At 39.9% G+C, this 20,000-nt stretch overlaps 1 protein-coding gene across 3 annotated transcripts in view; it reads left to right on the forward strand.

Moving 5' to 3' along the window:
* LOC147469099 (uncharacterized) overlaps positions 1-20,000 on the forward strand; it is a 357,565-nt gene that overhangs the window by 52,873 nt on the left and 284,692 nt on the right. For 2 of the 3 annotated variants that reach the window (XR_015192194.1, XR_015192195.1), the window contains exon 2: positions 15,261-15,315. The exons of the other annotated variant lie outside the window; for it this stretch is intronic. The gene's annotated coding sequence lies outside the window, so the exon portion shown is untranslated. The remainder of the gene's footprint in view (positions 1-15,260; positions 15,316-20,000) is intronic. 3 annotated transcript variants of the gene reach the window in all.

The following is a 20,000-nucleotide window of genomic DNA, read 5'->3' on the forward strand; positions in this document are numbered from 1 at the left end:
CTTAGTTACCAATACATGGCACTATAAATATAACTGTAGATAGGAATTGCAAGAGAGAAGAGGAATGAGCAAGATGAAAACTAATCTGAAAGAAGTGTAGCGATAGAGAGTTAGATAATTTTAGTTATGTGATGTAGTAGAGGAGTAAACTAGCGAAATAGATGGACAGAAAGAGGACTGATTGTAGGATTGTAGCTTAATGAAGGAGTGATCTTAAGATAGATGGAATATCCAGCGAGTGAGAAAATTGTAGTATTGTGTTCTAGGAAAAGAGTAGGCCTAATCTAGGAAAAGATGATGTACGGAAAGCCAGTTAGTCACTTTATTGATCTATGAGGGAGACTGGACTCAAAGCTGACAAACATGCAAATGACTGGAGAGAACGCTATCAAATAGTTAATTTCCTTTCCTCTCACTGGTTTCATTTTATTTTGTCTTTGTGGTACTCCCTCAAATTATTTATTTACGATTCACCTATATTCCATTCTAATTTCGAATTATAGTTGTTTATTCATTCATTTATTTTTTTATTTGTCTTCACTTTGTAAATTATTTTGATTATTTTACACCGATGTTTTATTTTTTTAGCTTCCAATCTGATTTGATATCCTCGCCATGTAACGTCCGGCCACCTCACCCCCATCCCCATCCCCTTAGCTCCCCTCTCACCTCGTAATCCCCAAAGCCTAGCCCCCTCCCCTTATTCCCATCCCCCCTTTACCCTCTCCCCCTTCCTCCCTCCCCTGACCTCCTCACCCCTGCCCCGATCCCTCCCCCTGACCCCCCTTCCCCCCATCGCATACACCTAACGCCTTGGTCTCCCTCCTGGCGCCACCGCTGCGTCGACGTAATAGAGGGTTGGCACTCTACGCTGGCACCGTGCGGGGGTCGAGAAGCCGCATAATGACTCGGTGCCAGGAGTGGAGGGGTGGCACATGGCGCCGCTCCTCTTGTTTACTGTGGCACGGCTTGTTTTGGGTCGAAGTGGCACTGGCGGGAAGGAAGGTTGGTGGGATTCTTATCAAGGGGGGAGAAGGGGGTGGGGGTGGGGGTGAGGGGATAAGCGGAGAGCGACGTTTATTGTTGCTTTAAGGTTTGATCATTTTCATGACTTTGTTTTTTTACCTTTGTTGATTTTCCTTTGTTTTTGTCTCTCTTTCTCTCTTTGTCTCTCTTTCTCTCTTTGTCTCTCTCTTTCTCTCCATCCCTCCCTCCCTTCTTTTTTTTCTGTTTCACTTACTCCCTCAACCCCTTCTCTCTCTCTCTCTCTCTCTTTCCTCTCTCTCTCTCCCCTCTCTCTCTCTCTTTCTCTTTCCCCTCTCTCTCTCTCTCTCTCTCTCTCTCTCTCTCTCTCTCTCTCTCTCTCTCTCTCTCTCTCTCTCTCTCTCTCTCTCTCTCTCTCTCTCTCTCCCTCTCACGCACGCACACACACACACACACACACACACACACACACACACACACACACACACACACACACACACACACACACACGCGCGCGCGCGCGCACACGCCCACACACACAAACACACACACACACACACACACACACACACACACACACACACACACACACACACACACACACACACACACGCAAACACACACACACACACACACGCACACGCGCACACACACACACACACACACACACACACACACACACACACACACACACACACACACACACACACACACACACACACACACGCACGCACACACACACACGCACACACACACACACGCACATACACATACATATCATATACACACACGCACATGCACATACTTCTATTCCAATTTACCCTTCTGTGTTTTACCATACAACCCACATTCCCTTTCTTCACTCCGCCTCCCCTTCCTTCCCCCTCTCTCAGCTTCCTTCCTCCCTTCCCCCTCTCCCCCCCCCCGTTTCCTCTCCTCCCCTTCCACCCTCTTCCTTCCTAATCCTCTCATCCCCTATCGTAATGCCCCTCTCCTCAGGCCAGAGGCGTTCCCCGTCAACATAAGATGTACTTACCCTACTTTTTGCCTATTCATGTAACTCGGATCATGACGTTCCGTATGTCCCATCTGTGGCATTCGTACCCTCCTTGTGTATTCTATTTGGCCGCTGTCTTGACTCTGCGCTGTGATGAACGCATTGGGTTAGAAAAAAGAAATAAGGGCGTTTGTTATAATATAGGGCGGCTTGTTGGTTGGTGTACTACTCATGTGGGAGGAGTTAGAGGGGTTGAAATTATTGTTTTTTTTCAATGAGCCATGATGATGTTTTCGGTTGTGTTTTGGTGACACTCAGCGTTTTATCTTGTAAGATGCGTGTAGAGGTCGTGGGAAAAGCTGAGGGATATGTAAATGAGGTGGGAGATATTTTCACATACTGTTTGTCCATTTTGATTATATTTTGCCTTTTAGATACGTTGGGCGTTATTCTCCTCCATTTATGGGTGGGTGGTTATTTGACCCTAGAATCTGTTAGTAAATAGTTCTTTCTTCGTCTTCGTTCATTAAGATACGCCCGAGTACAGTCCTTTTAAAGATAGAAATAAAAAGAAAAGTGCTGCATGAGAGCTGCATGTTGCATCTTCCCAACTCGCAAGAGAAGGCGAAGTCAAGAGTTTCCTCAGAATGTTCTCACAAAGACTCGCTTCACATGAAAGAAGTGCGAGGCGGGCGATGCTTACACGGAGAATGGCTGGCTTTACAAATTCTTTTATTTGTTTAGGCTTACGTGTGCTTTCGGAAGGGATGGGATGATGGGGGAAGCTCTTACTCCAAGGAGATTCGACGCACGTGTATAGAGCGCTGCTGTGCATGTTTGCGAATGTTGCAAAAGGTTGCATCGGAGCCTTGTAAACTATGCCTCGTTTTCGATACGATGTATGGATGTCATAATACTCTATGAGGAAATGTATAGCAGGAAGAAATATGTGGCATCGAATATATGAATATTGCACAGATAAATGTACACGTTTTTTTATTGTATAAATGTTAAGAATTGTGATAATTAACGGATGGGGATAATGGAGCATTGGAAAAAACGTCACATACAGTACTGACCTGTTGAAAAAGATGAGACGACAGTTTCGAAACCTACCTCGACTTTATCTTAAGGTCTGAATTGAAGATGAAACCGAAGTTGATTTCGAAACCGTCATTTCGCTTACTCAGTGTTAGAGTTTTTAATCTCTCTTTTTTTAAGGTTATTGTTCGATTGTTTTATTCATTGTGTGATTTCAAGGGAGAGTTTCCGTGTATGTTGTCTTTCAGGTTGTTTGATTTTGCTTGACTTGTCTTGTGTTGAACTTCTGAAAAGAAAATCATATATTTTTCTCTTTCGGTCTCTCTCTCTCTCTCTCTCTCTCTCTCTCTCTCTCTCTCTCTCTCTCTCTCTCTCTCTCTCTCTCTCTCTCTCTCTCTCTCTCTCTCTCTCATTCCCTCTCTCTCATTCCTCTCTCTCTCTCTCTCTCTCTCTTACCCTGGCTTTTTGCAGGGCATGTAAATTGTTCTGCAAATAAACTGTATCAAATCAAATCAATCAATCTCTCTCTCTCTCTCTCTCTCTCTCTCTCTCTCTCTCTCTCTCTCTCTCTCTCTCTCTCTCTCTCTCTCTCTCTCCCTCTCTCTCTCCCCCTCCCCCTCTCTCTCTCTCTCTCTCTCTCTCTCTCTCTCTCTCTCTCTCTCTCTCTCTCTCTCTCTCTCTCTCTCTCTCTCTCTCTCTCTCTCTCTCTCTCTCTCTCTTTCTCAAAGAGACTGGACTCATCACATTAATATCGCTCGTGGATTTTCCTGGCAGCGTCTCACTCGCCCCGATGCTTGGACATTGTTTGGTCTGCCGATTGTGAGCTGAGACAAACACTCTCTCTCTGCTTCTTGCTGCTGTTTGGCATCGGTAGTTGCTTGGAATGTCTTTGTACTTTATACTCGCGCTGGATAAACGAAGTGCCGTTGTTGTTTATTGCTTTTATTGCTTTTCTTTTTCATGGGCAGTGGTAAAACTGATGATGATAATGATAATGATAATGAGGATACTGATGATGATATTGATAGTGATAATAATGATAATGATAATGAGGATAATAATAATGATCATGATAATGATAATGTTAATCATAATAATGATGATGATAATAATAATAATGATAATAAGGATAATGATAATGATAGTCCTCATTATCATCATCGTCACCATCATCATACTCACCATCACCATCATAAGATAAATCAGAGTACTCGGGTCGATGTTTTCCAAAATTGTTTCGCTTCACGATGATGAATTCATACAAATGAGTTGAAATATACATGTCAGAGTATCGCTGAACACAAACACAACCACAAACGCACAAACACACACACACACACACACACACACACACACACACACACACACACACACACACACACACACACACACACACACACACACACACACATGTATTTCCCTTGAGAACGATTACACCAGGTACAAGAGAGGAATCCTTAACTCCTCTACAATGTCTCAGTTTGTACATGGCATTCATACTAATGTGAGGACACTTATTTTTCAGTTAAAAAGATGTACTACAGTGAGGGAAATATAGCAGATAGAATTACAGAAAAACAAGTGTAACGAGACTATAGTACATATGATTGTTACCAGATGTACATTCCGCCCAGGTAGCAACACACGAATCCCACTCGTACATTCCCAGAATCACTTGTAGTGCAGTTGTCATTTGTACACTGTATTGAGGCGCGAGGGATCTTTCTGATTAGGCCACGATGGTGGGTAGCGGCCCTATTGCTCTGGATTATATAACCTTTACTTTATATATATATATGTGTGTGTGTGTGTGTGTGTATGTATATATATATATATATATATATATATATATATATATATGTATGTATGTATATGTATACATATATGTATGTATATATATATGTACATTGATAGATAGATAGATATGTGTATATGTATATCTAAATATGTATATTTATGTGTTTATATATATATATATATATATATATATATATATATATATATATATATATATATATATATATATATATATATATGTATAATATATCTTTCTGAATGCGTCACGATCGTACAATCTTTGTATATGTATATATATATATATATATATATATATATGTATATATATATATGTATATATATATATATATATATATATATATATATATATATATATATATATATATACATATATATACGTTTGTATGTATGTATATATCTATACATCTATACAATTTATACTCCTATGCACTTATTATCATTGTCCTCTCGACGCAAAAAAAGCAGCAACAACGAAACAACTGGAAAGCCCTGCCTGCATCTCCGGCGGAATCGGTCGCCTCGGATCCCGTTCCCCACGCGAAGATAGGCTCGGCGAAGGACATGTAGCCGAAGAGCCACGTGCCGGAGAAATCGATGGCTGCTTCCCGGGATGGAGATCTTCGCGTCCTGTTCTGGAGGTTTCCCTTTCGGGGGTGGCTGTGGGAAGTGGGAGTGGGGGTGGGGGTGGGGATGGGTGTGGGAAGTGGGAGTGGGGGTGGGGATGGGAGTAGGGGTGGGGGTGGAAAGTGGGGGTGGGGGTGCTGGTGGGGGTGGGAGGTGGGTGGGGGCGGGGGGAAGTGGGAGTGGGTGTGGGACTGTGGGTGTGGGAGTGGGAATGGGGGATGGTAGTGAGGATGGGAATGGGAATAGGGAGTAAGAGCGAGAGTGTGTATGTGTGTGTGTGTATGTGTCAGTGTTTTTTTCACTGAGAATACTGACAGATTAACAATAGTTAGTAGCGGTTCCGTCCTTTGCTAACTTCTCTAAACTTCATTTGATGTCGATTGCGAACCAGAATCCCATTACCCTATCGAGCCATGCACAGTGCGTTAACACACTCTAATATTTTATATTCTATAAAGCAATCGCAGTTAATTTTGAGTATTATTATCCCCGGAAGCATTTTAACCTTTATGCTTGCAATTGCCTGTAATCGTCACATTTACGTCAATGGCTGTTATTCAGAACTTTAACCTTTCAAAACTGGTAAAAATTGCTCCAAGTTACAACATAACGAATTCACATGACTGCATAATGGCTAATAGGGAATGATGCAATTGCTATATAGAGCATCGGGCTTTTAGAATAATATGATTGCATGAAGCGAATTTGTGCATCGAGGCTGTGTGTGGTTTAATTGTCATTAGAGGAATCCGGGATTTTTGTTGCTTGTTATTATTATTATTATTATTATTGTTATTATTATTATTATTATTATTATTATTATTATTATTATCATCACTGTTATCATCATTGTTATGAATATAATGATTATTAGGATTATTATTATAGTTATTATTATTTTTATTATTATTATGATTATGATTATTTATTTTATAATGATGGTAATGATGATAATTGTATTAACTACTAAAAATGATGATAATGATAGCATGAGGATGAATGTAATAAAGATAATCATCATCATCATTAATCTTGTTACTATTATTCTACCAGTATTACGACCATCATCATTGCCACCAATTTCATTATGTTTTAAGCTTTATTATAATTATTATTATTATTATTATTATTTAATTTAGGTTTCCTAACTTACCTCGTACCCGCTTCGTGCCTCAAAGAACCCCGATTAATTAATAGGGAAATGACTCATGATCGTGATTGCAATAGGGTGCAACATTCATCACGATATGGGGTCGTTGCATGTGTCCGTTCTGTAAGTGTATTGACAAAATACAAGAAAGAAGTTATTGTATAACTTCTTTTGTGTATATCTGTTTTCCGGTTAATGGTTGTGTTGTTTTGATTTTTGTTTTGATAAGTCTTGTAATTAATGTAATTACTAGCTTTGACTAGTCGGTTTTAACTAGTCACCCTATGTTGATGAACTGAATTTAATTAAAACAATATCGATGTCAGTCAAATTGTTTTCAACGTCCGATTTCGAGGATGAATGAGCATATTTGCAAATGAACTGCAACAATATATGGGTTGCAGGAAAGTTTAGGAGGGAGGAGGGGTTATCAACTAAAATCAAAACAAGCTAGTGATTTAGTGTGTATTTTGTTTTGTTTGGTTTTAGAATATACGCAACGTTAATGGTACTCAAATTTGAATTATTTTTACCAACTCCTCAAATTGTGTTTATTTTTTTTCTTCAAATACTCATTTTTTCAAATTTTCGAACTTGTGTCATTTTTTCCCCTTATGAAAAAAATGTGTTGTATTTTCCGTTATTTAAGTTTGAGTTAATTTTTCCGCTACTCAAATTTGTGCGAAATTTTTCCTACTCTAAGATAGATGGAACTTCGATAAATGAGGCCATTAAAATTAATTGCTGTGGGGGTACTCGCATCGATTACGCAATGAGAAGTGCAGGGAAATACTAGTTGAATCCTCATGCTTTTTCCATTAACGGGTAAATTTGTTATTATCATTATTATTGTCAATATCATTGTAATATTTAGTATAGAGATCATTGTTATTGTTAATTTATTATCATTATTATTGTCAATATCATTGTAATATTTATTATGGTTATCATTGTTATTATTACTGCAAATATTATTGTTTTGATTAAGATTATCGTTATTACTAATAGTAGTATTGATAAAAAATATATAATAATTCACATTGTTGTCATCATCATCACTATTATTATTGATTACGATCATTATTATTCTCCAAATTTCTCATCCGTGGTCGTTACCTCTTTTGCCACTCAAACACCTGCCACAGGTGTGTGTAGATCCGCATGTTTATACAATACTCCCATTGAACGAGCCGAGCTATAAAAGTTTGTGAGAATTGTGCTTTTACGTCGTGGTTGAATGATGCAATAAATGTGTTTGTGAGGTTGGTTGGTGGTGGTTATGATAATGAGGATGATGAAAGTAATGGTGATGGTTATGATGGTGATGATGATAATGCTATTTGCCTGATGATGGAAGTGATGGTGATAGCAGTGATGGTGACAAGAGTGGTGATGATGATAGTGATAATAATGATGATTATTCTAGTAAAGATGTTGATGATAATTATGACAATCATAATGATAACATTAATAATGATAATAGTGATGATGATAATACTGATAATAATGCTAAAGTTAATGATGGTAATATGAACCAGTAAATGTACTATTGAATAATTTGAAAAAACTAGTATCAGACATTCCCATTTTACTTATAATTTTTCGCTTTAATTCTTATCCTCATTAATTAGAGGAACTCAAACGAAGCATGAAGTGTTTAGAGACCATTTTCTCATCATATTTACAGCTAAGAATAAGACGAACTGCTTGAACATATGAAATCTCTAGTGTCGACAGTGTGATTGGATCCCTGGTCTATTTTAGGTCTTGCATATGAAGTCTTGATATTTAATAAATTGCCGCAGGTAGCAATCTGAGATATGATGGGATAAATCATAAAGATACCTTGCTATCTTTGATTGATATATTTCAAGATTAATGCTACTGATACTTGATAGATCGTACATCATTCATTTTGTGTTGGATTTCTGTATTCGCTTCGTTAAAGCCGACTTTAATTATTTTTTTTCTCTCTCTCTCTGCATTGATTTTCATGTTGTTGGCTTGGCTCCAGAGTTCATCATTGCCAAGAAGTGTATTTATTTTTTTGCGTTTGTTTTAGAGCAAAAGGATCTTTGTTGTCATCAGCATATTTGAACATATGAGTAAGGACATCAGTGTCATGATGAACCGTTGATGGGAAGGCATTTGCGAAGTTCCACAGTGCATTATCATTGAGTTTGGGATTATATAATGTACGATGATGGTAATGGGTGAGACTCTTTTGTAAGGTTTTCGAGTTATAGTGACGAGGATAGCGGTTAACAGTGTCGGGCGCTGTATTCAGTCGCTTGCTATACCAGAACGTAAAGAAATAGATTTTTCTTTTTTTAATCCTTCAATGTCGTCGGATGATGTAGTCTCGTTCTTACTGTCTCTTCTTTTCAGAGGGACGAGATTGCGTGTCTTACATGCATAATAAGTAGACAAGTAGGGGGTTAATTTTTGACTCATTGTTTAAATAGAAACGTACACACGTGTAAACAAACCCTTCCCCCCCTCCCACACACACACATGTAGCCATACATGTGACAGCACAAACACACACACACACACACACACACACACACACACACACACACACACACACACACACACACACACACACACACACACACACACACACACACACACACACAATCACGGTGTACACTAGGTACAACACAGTACAGTAGGAGGTGTTTCGGACGATGTATATTTAAGAGCCCACGTGTGCTTACGAAGCTGCGCGTGTTGTGACCCGGGCAGGATGGATGTGCTAAGACTCCGGTGCGTGTGACGGCGCATGTAACGGAGAGGTGACGCCTCCTCCTTTGGGTATTTTAGGAACAGGAGACCCGTCACCACCAAGGGCTCTCCCTATCTCTCTCTCTCTCTCTCTCTCTCTCTCTCTCTCTCTCTCTCTCTCTCTCTCTCTCTCTCTCTCTCTCTCTCTCTCTCTCCTCTCCTCTCCCCTCTCTCTCTCTCTCTCTCCCTCTCTCTCTCTCTCCTCTCTCTCCTCTCTCCTCTCTCTCTCTCTCCTCTCTCTCTCTCTCTCTCTCTCTCTCTCTCTCTCTCTCTCTCTCTCTCTCTCTCTCGCTCTCTCTCTCTTTCTTCCTATCTCTCTCTCTCCCTCTCTTTCTTTCTTTCTCTCTCTCTCCTCTCCTCCCTCTCTCCCTATCCCTCTCTCTCTCTCTCTCTCTCTCTCTCTCTCTCTCTCTCTCTCTCCTCCCCCCCCCCCGGCCATCGCCCGAGCTGGCTGCTGGAGCCTCTTGTTTACACTGGTTGACTGCTTTCTTAAGTGGAGTCACCCGAGCGAGGGCTATGGGCCGTGAAATGCTGTCGTAAGGGCTTGATGACAGTGTCTCGCATCCTTTCTTTATCTTTTTTTTGTGTATTTATATCTTGAATAATATCTAAGTGTATACACATAGATCTTGATAATACCCTTTTCCCTTTCTTTTCTTACATTAGCTTTTGAAAAAAGAAGAAAAAAAGAGAAAAAAAGAAAAGGAATGATAACTTTCATGGGATAATCAGATGGAACAGAAGACAGATGAAAAGTTCTTTGAAAATGAGTCTGCAGTTCTGTTGGCACTTTGTTGACTTTGCGGCCCAATTTACACCACGTTTCTGGGAATTGATGTTTGTTGCGATTCTCATTATTGCGGCTCTTTCTGTCTGCAGTGATGATGATGTCACTGTGCATGGAGTGAAAGATGCGAAACAGCTTTGTGCTTCGTCGAGAAGCATCATCATCACTGGGTTATGATTTCTATCGTTATTATTATTATTGTTATTGTTATTATTATTATTATTATTACTATTGTGTTATGATTATTTTTATCTTTATTATTATTATTATTATCATTGCTATTATTATTATTATTATTATTATTATTATTATTATTATTATTGTGTTTTGATTATTGTTATTGTTATTATTATTATTGTTATGATTATTTTCATCATTATTATTGTTATGGTTGTTCTGTCGTTATTATTATTATTGTTATTGTTATTATTATTATTACTATTGTGTTATGATTATTTTTATCGTTATTATTATTATTATTATTGCTATTATTATTATTATTATTATTATTATTATTATTATTATTGTGTTTTGAATATTGTTATTATTATTATTGTTATTATTATTATTTTCATCATTATTATTGTTATGGTTGTTCTATCGTTATTATTATTATTATTATATCATTATTATTACTGTGTTATGATTGTTTTTATCGTTGTTATTATTATTATTGTTGTTGTTATTACTGTTGTTAATATTATTATTGTTATTATTAATATCTTGTATGTCATCGTTACTTTTTATATCTCGAACCTATCTTAATCACCATATTGGTATTCTGTCCATCTTTTTAATTGTCATCTGAGAATGACTGGTAATAAGCGCGCAGCCAGGAGGAGTAGGAACAAAACCGGAAATGAATTTATTCAGTAGAAGAACACATCTTTAAGATATAATTAAAGGACAGAGACCATTGCAACAAGACCAAGTCACGGCCCTCAGGTCAATGAACTGCCACGTTGCATATATATCGTTTCCTTGAGAATTTTAGAGCATTTCATGACACATTAGTATATTTAAGATAGAGAGAGGAAGGGGAAAAGGAGAGGAAGGAGGATGAAGATGAAGAAGAAAAAGGAAGAAGAGGAAGAAGAAGAAGCAAGAGAAGAAAAGGAAAAGAGAATAAGAAAAAAAGAAGAAGAAAGAAGAAGAAAGAGAAGAACAAGAAGAAGAAAAAGGAAGTATGGGAAGAATAAGAAAAGAGAATGAGAAAATTAAGAAGAAATAGAAGAAGAAAAGGAAGAGGAAAAAGAAAAAAAAAGTAGAAGAAACAAAGAACGAGATGAAAAAGAAGAAGAAGACAAAAAAACGAGAAGAAGAAGAAGAAGAAAAGACAGAGGATATTCAGTGGTTAGTCGGTCCTGCCAAGTCCCACGCCCTTTATCATAAAGGACTCTTCACCCATCAGATGGTTATCCACCCACATCCTGTCCATCATGGAGGATACGGGAAGGTCCTGTCCTGCTCTTACTCCTGCTTATGCTCCTGCTCCTGCTCCTTTATCACCTGCTGTAGCTCCTTTTTATCTTCGCTTCGTTCGTTCTCTAGCTCTTTTGGCTTTGTTTTATTTCTGCGTAAGGAGGAGGAGGAGAAGAAGGTGAAGGTGATGATGAAGAAGGAGAAGGAGAAGGAGAAGGAGAAGGAGAAGAAGAAAAAGAAAACGAAGAAAAAGAAAACGAAGAAGAAGAAGAAAAAGAAGAAGAAGAAGAAGAAGAAGAGGAAGAGGAAGAAGATAAAGAAGAAAAAAGAAAACGAAGAAAAAGAAAACGAAATAGAAGAAAAAGAAGAAGGAAAAAAAGAAAAGAAAAAGAAGAAGAAGAAGAAGAAGAAAAATGAAAGTAAAAAGGATAACGAAAACAAAAAAGAACAAAGAAAAAGACAAAAAAGAAAAGAAAATACAGTAGAAGAGATTGATCCATTCCTTTCTCATATCATTCAACCTCCCTCCTCCATCCCCCACCCCCCATCCCCCATCCCCCATCCCCTCGACTCCTCCGATCAGACAAGACAACTCACGAAGGGTAAGAAGAGGGTCTTGGAGCATCGCGTGTGGTGCAGTCCTCATGACTCGGCCTCTGCTGATTAGGTGGCCGAGGCTGACCTTCTCTTTTTTTTGTTTTGGTATTTTGATTTGTGTACTGTGGATGTGTTTATTGTGTATGTTTGTGTGTGTGTGTGTGTGTGTATATTTGAATATATTTGAATACATTTGTATATATATATAATATATATATATATATATATGTATATATGTATATATATATGTATATATGTTTACATATACTTATACTCTTATATATACATATTATATATGTATATATATATATGTATATATATACATATATATGTATATATATACATATATATGTATATATATACATATATATATGTATATATGTATGTGTATATATATGTATATATATATATATATACATATGTATGTATGTATATATAAACACACACACACACGCGAGCGCGCGCGCGCGCAGACGCACAAACACAGTTTTCGTAGATATTTCTAAGGTGAAGAATCCCATTTAGAAGAAGTAGGCTGGGGGAGTGGTCGAGGCGATCCCGAAAGCCCGCTGTTGTATTATGAATCCTCACATTTCTCTGAGGCGCTGACTGAAAAAGAATCTTAAATGATGACACCTGAAGGACGCGGCGGTCAGTTTTGTTTTTTTATGCTGTATGCACAAGTGAACAGGATACTAAACTTCCCTGGTGTTGGATAAAATGATTTAATGCTGTATTTAGTGAAACAGGCGTATAAAAACGCACTCTCTCTCTCTCTCTCTCTCTCTCTCTCTCTCTCTCTCTCTCTCTCTCTCTCTCTCTCTCTCTCTCTCTCTCTCTGTGTATGTGTTTGTGTGTGTGCTTTTGCCCATTTTATATACCAGTTTCACATCACTATTCCTATAGTCTCCAGCATCGCGTGACGTGATTGTGATCAAATACTTCACAGAGCAAAGGAGCTGCGGAAGGCACTCCATGTGATGCAACCAAGAGGGCGATAGAAGGAGGGAGAGAAAGAGAGATTTCGCCTTCCTTTTGTTAAGGCGGTTTTGAAGGGGTCGCCCGGAAATTAGAACCCTTCTTTGCGGGGTTGGGTTGGTGGGTGGGTGGGTCGAGGTATTTGTTATGAGAGGTGTGCGCCTGAAGGATTGGTAATTATGGCAATTTGAAGGCGGAACTCGTGTTTTTTTTTTTTTTTTTTAATTTTAAGGTGGGTTTGGGGTAGATAGAGGGATGGAAAGGGTAGTAGTAAAGGAGAGGGAAAGGAATTGGAGAGGGAGTGGAAGAGGAAGGTTGAAATGGAAGGGGAGAGGAACTGGAGAAGGAGAGGGGGAGGTAGAGGGATTGATGTGTAGTGGGTAGGGTGGGTGTAAAGGGAGAGAGAGAAGAAGATCGAAATGGAAGGGGTGATGATTATAGAGGGAAAGGGAAAGGGAGAGGCAGGGAGAGGTAAAGGTAGAGATAAGGGTGGAGAGAGAGAGAGAGAGAGAGAGAGAGAGAGAGAGAGAGAGAGAGAGAGAGAGAGAGAGAGAGAGAGAGAGAGAGAGAGAGAGAGATACACAGAGAGAGAGAGAGAGAGAGAGAGAGAGAGAGAGAGAGAGAGAGAGAGAGAGAGAGAGAGAGAGAGAGAGAGAGAGAGAAAGAAAGAAAGAAAGAAAGAAAGATATATAGAGAGAAATGTAGACAGACAGACAGACAGACAGACAGACAGACAGACAGACAGACAGACAGACAGACAGACAGACAGACAGACAGACAGACAGACAAACAGACAGACAGAAACAGACAAAAAACTAAGAAACCAAATTTTAAACCAATATCCACAGGAAAATTCAAAGTATGGAGAACAGGAAGCCAAGAAAGAAAATAAAACGAAACCAGGACAACATTATAAACAGCAGCAGGTGGAAATGGAACGGACGCAAGACAAAAGGCGAAAGGACGTTTATCACTTGGTTTCTCCTCGCTCTTTTCGACGAGTTGAAAGATGTTGCAAGGCTGTCACTCGCCTGAGTAGGTCAAAGGTTAGGATTGGTGGAAGGAGAAGAAAAAAAGGTAAAGAACGATGGGAAGAAGAAGAAGGAGAAAAGAAGAAGTAGTTCGACGAGGAAGAACGTTCGCCAAAAATCCAGAGCCATTTGTCAGTAGTACTTTTTGATGTCACGACACCCTAAGGGATGTCTCGGCTACTGAAGTATACTCTGCGTTCTTAATTTACCGGTTTTGAAATATATGTTCTGCGTGAATATGGGAAATCTATGAGAAAGGAGGGCGGGAGGGAGGGAGGGATAGGAGGGAGGGAGGGAGGGAGGGAGGGAGGGAGGGAGGAAGGGAGGGAGGAAGGGATAGGAGAGAGGGAGGGAGGGAGGGATAGGCAGGCGGGAGGGAGGGATAGGAGGGAGGGAGAAATAGGAGGGATAGGAGGGAGGGGGGTAGATAGACCGACGGACGGACGGACAGACAGACAGACAGACAGACAGACAGACAGACAGACAGACAGACAGACAGACAGACAGACAGACAGACAGACAGACTAATTGATTTTTATAATACACGAGTGTCCTCCCTTTTCTGGTTTTATAATTGCAGTGTCAGCCGCACTGTAATTAGCGACATATTATTTTTAAAAATCTCGCGAAAATCATGTATGGAAACTCGCTTGGAAAAAAAAAACTTTGAGCGAAGTTCAGAGTTAAATGATGCTAATCGTTTTCGGAAATTGTCTCTTTAGAAAGTTTGATTTGTTAATTAATGAATCCATTTATTTATTTATAGGTTTGATACTAAGTAAGATTGTTTAGTTTCGTGGAATTATTTATGATTAGATTTTCTAATACAGTATGGATATGATATTCTCGGGATTTTTAGACATTGAATACAAAGGAGTGAATTGTATTATTGTATCTATTTCATGTAAGAAATTTCATGAATGTGTGTCTGTGTGTGTGATTTTTATATATGATTCCAGTGCTCTACTTATTGTATTAATTTATTCTGTTTATGTGGCGTGAACAAAACTGTATATTTCAATGAATATTTTTCTTTCGTTCCAGGTTAGTCCGGTGCAAAGAAGGGTAATCAGCTAATTGAAGAGAAAATACATGTAGTGTAAGTTAGCAATATATTTTTTAAGGCATTTTTTTATCATGTCTTTCCCATAACAAATGATATTCAAGGATTTATCTTATTACGCTATTCGTTATTCGATTGATAGGATTCAGGTGCAATGCTTCATATATGCAAAACTCATGTTTGACTAACCGCTCTTTTAAGTAAAAGCTCAGATAGGATCAATTTAGTGTGTCCTCTTATTTATGCGAGATTCTTGCCTGACTGGCATCTCTGTTACGTAAGTAATATCAGTTGGGACCAAGTTAGTGTAACTTAATTTTACCGACAGCGCTTCTGTCATTAATTGTTTAGTCGTGATCAGTCTAGTGTTTGCAATCATGTATGCAAGACTCATGTTTGGATCAGTTTGTGGTATCTATGTGTATTAATCTCTCATTTGACTGACAGCTCTCTAGCGTCAGCAAGGATCAGTCTGTTGTGTCCCTTTATGTCTGTGAATCTCTTGTTTGACTGACAGCTTTCAAACGTTAAGAAAAGTTCAAAGGAAGGAGTGGGGAGGAAGGGAGGGGGAGTGAAGGGGTTAGGAAGAGGAGAGGTAGGGAGGAAGGAAGGAAGTGAGGAGCTAAGGAAAGGGAGGGAAGAAGGGAGGGGAGGGAAGGGGATTAGAGAAGGGAGGGTAGTGAATGGGTAAGGAAAGGTAGGGAGAGTGAAGGGGTAAAGAAACGAAGGGTGAGTGAAGGGGTAAAGAAAGGAAGGGCGAGTGAAGGGGTAAAGAAAGGAAGGGCGAGTGAAGGGGTAAGGAAAGGGACGGGTAGGGGGGAAGGGAGGGCGAGTGAGGAGATAAGGAAAGTGAGAGGGAGTGTGGGGGTAAGGAAAGTGAGGGGGAGTGAGGGGGTTAGGGAAGGGAGGGGAAGGGAATAGAGGGGTAAGGAGGAAGTGAGTGGGAGTGAAAGAGTAAGGAAAGAAAAGTGCTTTCTCGTATATGTAAAACTCCTTCTTGATTAGTAACTCTCTAAAGACGGCTCTTTCCTGGATCTTTCTTGTCTGAGAACTTTCAGTGGAATCTTCCCCGCCTTCCGCTTGCGGTGCAGTTCCCCCTTCCTTTGCGTGGCCGGTTTTCTTTCTTTCTCTTATGGATATCGTGTTTTATCTATAAATGTATGTATAGATTTGTATATTACATATATACAATATGTTGTGTGTGTATGTGTGTTAGTTTGTGTTAGTGTGTTAATGTGTGTGTGTGTTAGTCCGCGTGTGTATTTTAGTATGTGTGTGTGTTAGTATGTGTGTGTGTTAGTATGTGTGTGTGTGTGTTGATGTGTGTGTGTGTGTGTGTGTGTGTGTGTGTGTGTGTGTGTGTGTGTGTGTAAGAATATACACACCCACCGAATCCCGCAACACTGAAAATCCTTCTTTTCATCTGGTCTGGCAGTGGCATCACGGTTAAAACTGCAACAAAACAAAGCAAAACAAAAAAACCTTGAATTTGGATCTTAATCAACGTCAAATAATTGTCTTCTTTTGTTTTCATTCTGTCCATTCCTTCAGTTCCATTTCAGGTTATTGTTCATGATTCAGGATTCTTTTTTTGCTTGGGGTGAGGGGAGTGTGCTTCCCTTCTCTGGTTTGTCTTTATTCTTCTTTTGTATCTTTATTTTTTCTCTTCCCAACTTCAATTCGAGCCTCTTCCCCTCAACAAGTTTTATAAAAAGGATTACCATTCCTCCCTCTTTTGGATTTTTTTTCTCTCTCTCCTTTTCTTCCTCGCCCTCTGACGCTTTTGTTCTCGGTTTTCTCTTTTTCTCCCACTCTACCTCTTTTTTCAATCTTTCTCTCCCTTCTCCATCTCTCTCTTTCGCTTTTGCTCTCGATTTTCTCTTTCTCTCCCCCTCCCCCTCTTTTCTCTCTCTTTCTCTCCCCTTTTCCCTCTCCCTCTTTCGCTTTAACTCCTGGTTTTCTCTCACTCTCTTTCCTCTTCTCCTTCCTGATTTTCCTCCCATGCATTCGTGAATACGATCAGACAGCGATAGGGTGATAGGATGTTGATGATAAGCGAATAAAAATGATGGAATAAGAGGCAGAGGCAGAAACCTAAACCGAAACAGAGATAGATATAGAGGCAGAGACTGAGACTGAGACTAATACAGAGACTGAGACTGAGACAGAGACAGAGACAGAGACAGAGACAGAGACAGAGACAGATACAAGACAGAGACAGAGACAGAGACAGAGACTGAGACAGACAGGAACTGAGACATAGACATAGACATAGACAGAGACTGAGACTGAGACAGACAGGAACTGAGAAAGAGACAGAGACAGAGACAGAGATAGAGACAGAGACAGAGACAGAGACAGAGACTGAGACTGAGACTGAGACTGAGACTGAGACTGAGACTGAGACTGAGACAGAGACAGAGACAGAGACAGAGACAGAGACAGAGACAGAGACTGAGACTGAGACAGACAGGAAATGAGACATAGACATAGACAGAGACAGAGACAAGACAGAGACAAGACTAAGACAGAGACAGAGACAGAGACTGAGACTGAGACTGAGACTGAGACTAATACAGAGACTGAGACTGAGACAGAGACAGAGACAGAGACAGAGACAGATACAAGACAGAGAAGAGACAGAGACAGAGACAGAGACAGATACAAGACAGAGACAGAGACAGAGACAGAGACTGAGACAGACAGGAACTGAGACATAGACATAGACAGAGACAGAGACTGAGACTGAGACAGACAGGAACTGAGAAAGAGACAGAGACAGAGACAGAGATAGAGACAGAGACTGAGACTGAGACTGAGACTGAGACTGAGACTGAGACTGAGACAGAGACAGAGACAGAGACAGAGACAGAGACAGAGACAGAGACAGAGACTGAGACTGAGACAGACAGGAAATGAGACATAGACATAGACAGAGACAAGACAGAGACAAGACAGAGACAGAGACTGAGACTGAGACTGAGACTGAGACTGAGACAGAGGCAGAGACAGAGACAAGACAGAGGCAGAGGCAGAGACAGAGACAGAGACAGAGACAGAGATAGAGATAGAGATAGAGATAGAGACTGAGACTGAGACTGAGACAAGACAGAGGCAGAGACAGAAACAGAGACTGAGACTGAGACTGAGACAAGACAGAGACAGAGACAGAGACAGAGACAGAGACAGAGACAAGACAGAGACAGAGATAAGACAAGACAAGATAGAGACAAGACAGAGACAAGACAAGACAAGACAGAGACTGAGACTGAGACTGAGACTGAGACTGAGACTGAGACTGAGACTGAGACAGAGACAGAGACAGAGACAAGACAAGACAGAGACAGAGACAGAGACAGAGACAAGACAGAGACAAGACAAGACTGAGACTGAGACAGAGACAGAGACAGAGACAGAGACAGAGACAGAGACTGAGACTGAGACTGAGACTGAGACAGAGACAGAGACAGAGACAGAGACAGAGACAGAGACAGAGACAAGACAGAGACTGAGACTGAGACTGAGACTGAGACAGAGGCTGAGGCTGAGGCTGAGACTGAGACTGAGACTGAGACTGAGACTGAGACTGAGACTGAGACAGAGACAAGACAAGACAAGACAGAGACAAGACAGAGACAAGACAAATATTGAGATTGAGACTGAGACTGAGACTGAGACTGAGACTGAGACTGAGAAGAGAAGAGAAGAGAAGAGAAGAAAAATAGGAAAGAGAAGAAAGAAAAGACAAAAGAGAGAAGAAAGAGAATAAACAGAGTTAGAAATAAGTAGGGGAAGATGAAGAGAGGCGCCATGACATAGATTCAACAACCAGCTTGAACATAAATACACACTTGCAACTAACGCGGCGTGACGTCAGACTGGGAGGAATATTCCGTTGTTGGCAAAAATCAACCACTAGCGCCGCGCCGTGACGTCACGATCCGAAACGAGGAAGATTCCACTCACGAATACGAAACAAAACAAACAGACCGGAAGTGACGTAGCCATGACATCACGAAGGGGAATATGTATATATATATATATTTTGCGTTTAAAGCTGATTTAAAGAGAGAAAGAGAGAGAGAAAAAAGAGGAATGGCGGTGGCGGCAGTGCATTGACTTCGCTCGCTCCCGTCGAGGAATCTTCCATTCAGGATGTAGGAATGATCCTTACATAGGAATGATCCTTTCATAGGAATGATCCTTTTTCCCGGGGCGTCAGGCTGTTGGGCCGAGCAGACAGGCGTTATTTGTAGAGTGATTTAGAGGGGAATGAAGACGCCACGATCCGTTTTTAGCCGGACGATTTAACTTTTTTTTTGCCCCCCGTCGTGTCAGAGCAGTTGAGTTGCCGCCATTAATTTCACCTGGGAACAAATATTTTCCCTTCGTTTTTTTTTTTTTTTTTTTAAGATAATTCTTGCTTTACGCTTTTGTTGTTGCTATTGGTGTTTTTTGTATGTTGCTTTTGTTTTGATAATGATGATCGTAATAGGAATCATCGGCGCAATAGTGATGGTGATGATAGTGAATATAAGTGATAATGATGTAGGCTAAAGTCGTGATAAGGATAATGCGTATGATGATAATCATTATGATCATAAGCAGTAGTGATAATGATAATATTAATAATATTGATGATTATACTGATGATGATATGTCTACCACTACTACTACTACCACTACTACTACTACTACTACTACTACTACTACTGCTACTG

Source organism: Penaeus japonicus, unplaced genomic scaffold (assembly GCF_977035675.1).
Source record: "Penaeus japonicus unplaced genomic scaffold, GWHDUDI00000001_assembly GWHDUDI00000024, whole genome shotgun sequence".
NCBI classification, from domain to species: Eukaryota; Metazoa; Arthropoda; class Malacostraca; order Decapoda; family Penaeidae; genus Penaeus; species Penaeus japonicus.